Source organism: Coenobita brevimanus, chromosome 82 (genome assembly GCF_032717465.1).
Source record: "Coenobita brevimanus isolate Jiangsu-jjx chromosome 82, ASM3271746v2, whole genome shotgun sequence".
Taxonomy (NCBI): domain Eukaryota; kingdom Metazoa; phylum Arthropoda; class Malacostraca; order Decapoda; family Coenobitidae; genus Coenobita; species Coenobita brevimanus.
Genome location: NC_137035.1, coordinates 4,907,501 through 4,914,853, shown reverse-complemented (window position 1 = coordinate 4,914,853; position 7,353 = coordinate 4,907,501).

The following is a 7,353-nucleotide window of genomic DNA, read 5'->3' as shown; positions in this document are numbered from 1 at the left end:
ATTCTGGGTCTGTCTGTCTGTCTGTCTCACACTCACACACACACACACACACACACACACACACACACACACACACACACACACACACACACACGCACAGTAGAGATAACTTTGCCCCTCCCTCCCTCCCTCACACACACACACACACACACACACACACACACACACACACACATCATAGTAAGAATAACTTTACCCCTCCCTCCCTCCCTCACACACACACACACACACACACACACACACACACACACACACACACACACACACACACACACACACACACACACAGTAGAGATAACTTTGCCCCTCCCTCCCTCCCTCACACACACACACACACACACACACACATCATAGTAGGAATAACTTTACCCCTCCCTCCCTCACACACACACACACACACACACACACACACACACACACACACACACACACACACACACACACACACACACACGCACACGCACACACACACGTTTTTATTAAGCTAAGAGGGAGTCAAGATGGTACAGCAGTAACTTAATACAGAAAAGTGACTCAGGGAGACTTTCTTGTGTCATAAATCTTCGGACATAGAGACGCAGTGACTAGCTTTACTTATATGATTCTCTCTCTCTCTCTCTCTCTCTCTCTCTCTCTCTCTCTCTCTCTCTCTCTCTCTCTCTCTCTCTCTCTCTCTCTCTCTCATCACCTTTTTATACTGCATATTTGCTTATATTCCTGTTTATCATCATCGTCATCATCAGTATCACCATCATCATCTTCTTCATTATCATCATTATCGTCCTTCTTCTACCGCCATCCCTACCACAACTACCACCATCCCTACCACTGCCACCACCACCACTACCACCAACACCAAAAACCATTTCATCCACTACTACTATCACCACCACCGCCACCACTATCTCTACGACCAAAAACCTCCCTCATCACTACCACAACCACCACCACCACAACTACCACCATCGCTACCACAACTACCACCATCGCCTCACCTGCAATCGACAGACAAGAGGCTCTTAAAATACCGAGGTTGGTGGTGGGGTGGTGGGTAGGGTACTGTTTCTTCCTTGCTTGCTTCCTTGATTGCTTGCTTATTTTTCCTTGCTTGGGTGGATTCCTTTGTTTTTTCCTTGATTCCGTGTTTATATATTGTTTAAAGATGTTTGTGTGTTTGCCTCTTCCTTTGATTCTTGCTTTGATTTAATGCTTCCTTGATTACCCCACTGATTGCTTAGTTTCCTTCCTTGGTTGGACTTGTTTGTTTTGTCTTGATTGTTTTGTCTTGCTTGTTTGGCAGTTTCTTTGCTTTTTCTTTACTTGGTTGCTTGATTGATTTGGAATTTTTCACTCCCTTTCATGCATATTTGATATTTTCTTTTGCATTTGCTTCCCTTCTTGCTGTCTTGCTTCTCTCTCTCTCTCTCTCTCTCTCTCTCTCTCTCTCTCTCTCTCTCTCTCTCTCTCTCTCTCTCTCTCTCCAGACGCCTTAATCCCGTAAGCGGTGGCCACAGAAAAATCGCCTCCATGTCGCACTGTCCCCTACCATTTCGCTGCCCTTCCCCCAGCTTTCACCCCTCTCTCTCATATATCTCCCCTCCATTCCTCCATCTCATCCTCGGGCTCCCCCTCCCTCTCCCCCCTCCACGTCACTTACATAAACTCCCCTAGTTAGTCTTTCACTCTCATACTTCCTCTACTCAATCCCTTCATCTCATCCTTGGTCTACCCCTCCCTCTCTCCCCCTAAACCTCACTCACATACACTCCTAGTTAGTCTCTCACTCATACCTCTCTACTCCATCCCTCCATCTGATCCTCGTGCTCCCACTCGCTCCCTCCCTCCACCTCACTCACATACACTCTCCTAGTTAGTCTCTCATGCCTTTGTACTCCATCCCTCCATCTCATCCTAATTTTTGTACCTGTTCATGTTATTCCTGCTTTAATTGCTTTCTCCTACCTCTACCTGTCTCCCTCCTCCCTTCGCCCTTGCTCATTTGTACCTGTCTTTTTACCTGTCTGTCTGTCTGTCCGTCCGTCTGTCTGTCTGCCTGACTGCCTCACTCTTGACCGTTTTTCCCTCTCAGTTTGTTTTCCTGCTGTGACTTCGTTTTTGTTTTCTATTTTTTCGTTCTTTTCTTTCATTTTGTTTCAGTTTTTTGTCTTGTATTCTCTCTCTCTCTCTCTCTCTCTCTCTCTCTCTCTCTCTCTCTCTCTCTCTTTTCAATACCCGCCTCGATATTATCAAGGCAGACGTGCTCCGAGTTTCCTTGGTCTGATTCAATATACTTTTTTTTTTTTTTTTTTTTTGGACCAAGTAATGTGATTCTATATTTGGGAGTTTAAAAAAATTATAACTTTTCCTTTTTTTTTTTTACACTGGATTACAAAGCTAGAGAGAGAGACAGACAGACAGACAGACAGACAGAGAAAGAGATACGCACCTGCTTTCAAAAAATTAATTTATATACACTTTAGAATAGATAGATATATAGATAGATGGATAGGTAGATAGATGGATAGGTAGGTGGATAGATAAATAGACAGACAGATAGATAGATGACATGTTATCAGCCTCCCCAGCATAAATTCATATTCTAATATTAACTACATGATAATAATTAGGTAAAATTTCTCCCAGTTCCCGCTCCAATTTTAAAAAAAAGTCGAAATAAAATGAACAAATATATAATGGAAAGAATTATTATCAAAACACACCGTCGCTCCATTACCACACGGCAAGAAAAAAAAAAAGAGAAAAAAACGAGAGGAAAAAAAAACACTGTACCACTTATCAAGAAATTACAGACAAAAAAAATTGACAAAAAGTATAAACTCAATGCATGGAAAAATATAAGAAAAAATAGAGGCTTCATATATATTAATACAGACATGAAAAGAAAATGGCTTCAGGAAATAAATTACACACACACACATACACACACATACACACACACACACACACACACACAAAGACAAGACTGGTGCATGGAATAAAGTCAAATACACACACACACACACACACACACACACACACAAAGACAAGACTGGTGCATGGAATAAAGTCAAATACACACACACACACACACACACACACACACACACACACACACACACACACACACACACACACACACAATCTGCCCAACTGTTGGAAATCAGAGGTGTATTGGCCCTTCATCTCCCCTACCGGATGTAAAAAAAAAAAAAAGACAATATCAACAACACAAGCCGTAAAGCGCGTTAGTGTGACCCGGGTTTAATATTTACCCCTATACGACCTTGATGTGTGTGTGTGTGTGTGTGTGTGTGTGTGTGTGTGTGTGTGTGTGTGTGTGTGTGTGTGTGTGTGTATTTGACTTTATTCCATGCACCAGTCTTGTCTTTGTGTGTGTGTGTGTGTGTGTGTGTGTGTGTGTGTGTGTGTGTGTGTGTGTGTGTGTGTGTGTGTGTGTGTGTGTGTTTCTCTATCGTGTGTGTTTTATGTATGACACTCTTCACCACTCCAATATATATATCGAGAGAGAGAGGGAGACAGACAGAGAGAGAGAGGGAGTTGCTCATTCTGCTTTATCATTCTTTCCTAAATAATTTCTTCCTACTGTTATTTCTTTCTCCTATCTCGTTTTTTTAACTCATTATTTTTAAAGATGAGGGAGCTTCTTTATCATCTGTCTTTCACCTGCATATCTTGTACACTAATTGCTTTACAGGTGTAGTATATAGTGACTTTAAGGAACACCACACTACATCACTCCACACACCACACCACATCACACCATACCACATCACACCATACCACACTTCACCACACCACACCGCACTGCATCCCACCTCACCCGACCACACTACGTCACACCACACCATACCACACCCCACCACACCACACCACTGAACGCCACACACCACAAACATGTCATTATCCAAAATATTATAAGCTAGTAACCCTGAAGCTTCCGCATTTTGTTCTATTATAAATTGATTTTTTTTTCACTCCCCCCTCCTACTTCTATCCTTGTCCAGTACGTATTTATTTTAGTTATTTCATTTATTCATTTATTTGTTTATTTTTGGGGCGAGTGTGAGTAATGTGAGGCAGACCATGAGTTTTTGTGTGTGTTTTTTTTCTTTAATAATTAGCATAACAGATGTAGGGTCCTCAGAATAATGGCAGATTTTTATGCATGAGAGAGAGGGGGACGGCGGTGGAGAATAAGTGAGAGAGAGAGAGAGAGAGAGAGAACAATGGCAGGATTTCATGCATAAAAAGAAGGGGATGGAGGCTGAGAGAGAGAGAGAGAGAGAGAGAGAGAGAGAGAGAGAGAGAGAGAGAGAGAGAGAGAGAGGGAGGGTTGGGGAGGGGGAATTGAGGATGAGGAAGGGTAAAGAGCAAGGATAAAGAGGGAAAAGTGGAAAGGGAAGGGATGGGGAGGGACATGGAGAGAGAGAGAGAGAGAGGAACTGAATAGGATAGGGGGAAGTGAAGGAGTAATTTATTTTGTTTATTGTTCTGTATTTTTCTTCTTCCCTTCTTAAGCTTTCCACCTTCCCTCCATCCACTCCTTCCTCCATCCTCCTTTTTCCTCCATCCACCTCTTTCCTCCAGTTTATCTCCCATATCTCCTTTCCTCAACAAAACTATGGCTTCCTTCTCTCTCTCTCTCTCTCTCTCTCTCTCTCTCTCTCTCTCTCTCTCTCTCTCTCTCTCTCTCTCTCTCTCACACACACACACACACACACACACACACACACACACACATCCTTCTCGTCTCTTCCATCCTCACCCCCTTTCACCCCCTTCCTCCCATCTCTCTTCCCACTCATTTCCTCCCTCCCTTTCCCCTCTTCCCTCTCTTTTCCCCTCTCTTCCTGTCTTTTTCCATCCTCCTCTCCCTTTCTCTGTTCCTCTTCCTTCCACCTTCCCCTCCCCAACCCTCCCATCCCTCTCCCCTCTCCTTCCCTTTCCCCTCTCGCCTCCCTGTCTCTCCACTCTCCCTTTCCCCTCCCCTTCTCTCTGCCGTTTCCTTTTCCTCTCCCTTCCCTCCGTTTCCTATCCTTTTCTCCTACCTCTTTCCCTTCCCTCCCTCCCCTTTTCCTTTTTCCTCCCTCCCCTCTCTTCCCTTCCCTTCCCTCCCCACTAACCCCCTACCCCCCACAATACAACCTCCCTTCCTCAGCTTACTCTCCCCCCTCCCAGCTCTTCTTGCTTATCCTCTTTATTCAAGTCTTCCTCCCCCTCCCTCCCCACTCTCTTTCCCCCTCCCCTCCTCTCCTCTTCGCCTCTCTTTCCCCCTCCCCTCCTCTCCTCTTCGCCTCTCTTTCCCCCTCCCCTCCTTTCCTCTTCCCCCACACTCTCATCTCAATAACCAAAATTCAGTATTTCTTATACCCTCTCTCTCTCTCTCTCTCTCTCTCTCACCATTATTAAAGAAAGAAAAAAATAAAAGGAAAGCCCTGCAATGCTCACCTTTCCTCCTCCCTCCCTCTCCCTCCTCCTCCCTCTCTCCCTCGTCCCTCTTCTTCCCTCTCTTCCCTCAGTTTTCTCCTCCCCTTCCTTTCCATACCTCCTCTTCCCTCCTTCCCTTCTCTTCCTCCTTCTTCGTAGCATAACCTTTCTCTCTCTCCTTCTCTCTTCTTCTCCACATCTCTCAGCTCATTCTCCCCATCTCTCCTCTTGTCCTCCCCATCTCCCCTCTTCTCTTCCCCATCTCCCCTCATCCTCCCCTTCTCATCTCCCCTCTCCTCCCATCTCTCATCCCCCCTCTTCTCCTCCCCATCTCTCATCTCCCCTCTTTTCTTTCCCATCTCCCCTCATCCTCCCCTTCTCCTCTCCCCTCTTCTCCCCATTTCCCTTCTTTTTCCCACTCTTTCCTCCCGATCTCCCCTCTTTTTCCTTGTCTTTCCTCCCCATCTCCCCTCTTTTCCCCTCTCCCCAAACGCTGTTAACACCCCAGCCAAAATCGCCATTATCTTCAGCAGCCTGGCTTCAATGGTCACCCTTCCCCTCCCTTACCTCTCTCTCTCTCTCTCTCTCTCTCTCTCTCTCTCTCAACACCCCGTTCAGAAGTCTCCATTATCTCAAACAGTATTGCTCCAATGCTCACGCTTCCCCTCTCCTCTCTCCCCCTCCATTTCCCTCTCCTCTCTCCCCCTCCATTTCCCTCTCCTCTCTCCCCCTCCATTTCCCTCTCCTCTCTCCCCCTCCATTTCCCTCTCCTCTCTCCCCCTCCATTTCCCTCTCCTCTCTCCCCTCCATTTCCCTCTCCTCTCTCCCCTCCATTTCCCTCTCCTCTCTCCCCCTCCATTTCCCTCTCCTCTCTCCCCCTCCATTTCCCTCTCCTCTCTCCCCCTCCATTTCCCTCTCCTCTCTCCCCCTCCATTTCCCTCTCCTCTCTCCCCCTCCATTTCCCTCTCCTCTCTCCCCCTCCATTTCCCTCTCCTCTCTCCCCCTCCATTTCCCTCTCCTCTCTCCCCCTCCATTTCCCTCTCCCCACTCCCCACCGATTTCCCTCTCCTCTCTCCCCCTCCATTTCCCTCTCCTCACTCCCCCTCCATTTCCCTCTCCACTCGACCCCTCATTTCCCTCTCCTCTCTCCCCCTCCATTTCCCTCTCCTCTCTCCCCCTCCATTTCCCTCTCCTCTCTCCCCCTCCATTTCCCTCTCCTCTCTCCACCTCCATTTCCCTCTCCTCTCTCCCCCTCCATTTCCCTCTCCTCTCTCCCCCTCCATTTCCCTCTCTTCTCTCCCCCTCCATTTCCCTCTCCTCTCTCCCCCTCCATTTCCCTCTCCTCTCTCCCCCTCCATTTCCCTCTCCTCTCCCCCTCCATTTCCCTCTCCTCTCTCCCCCTCCATTTCCCTCTCCTCTCTCCCCCTCCATTTCCCTCTCCTCTCTCCCCCTCCATTTCCCTCTCCTCTCTCCCACTCCATTCCCTCTCCTCTCTCCCCCTCCATTTCCCTCTCCTCTCTCCCCTTCCTCTTCCCTCACGTTTCTCCCCCTCCATTTCCCTCTTCTCTCTCCCCTTCCTCTTCCCTCTCCTCTCTCCCCTCTTGTCCCCCTCCTCTTTCCTCCCCTTTTTCCACCTCCTCTTCCCTCTCCTTTCTCTCCCTCCATCTTTCCTCTCCTTTCCCTTCATTCTCTTCCCTCTCCACCTCTACTCTCCCTTCCCTCTCTCCTATCCCCCCTTCCTTTTCCTTCTCCCCTTTCCCCCTCCTCTCCCCTCGCCGTTTCCCTTCTCTTCTCCCTTCCCTTCTCTCTCTTCGTCTCCCTTTTTTTTCCCCTTATCTAACCTTCCCGCCTCACTTATTCCCTCCAAGTCACATACCTACTCCCTCCTTTCTCCTCTCCCTCTCC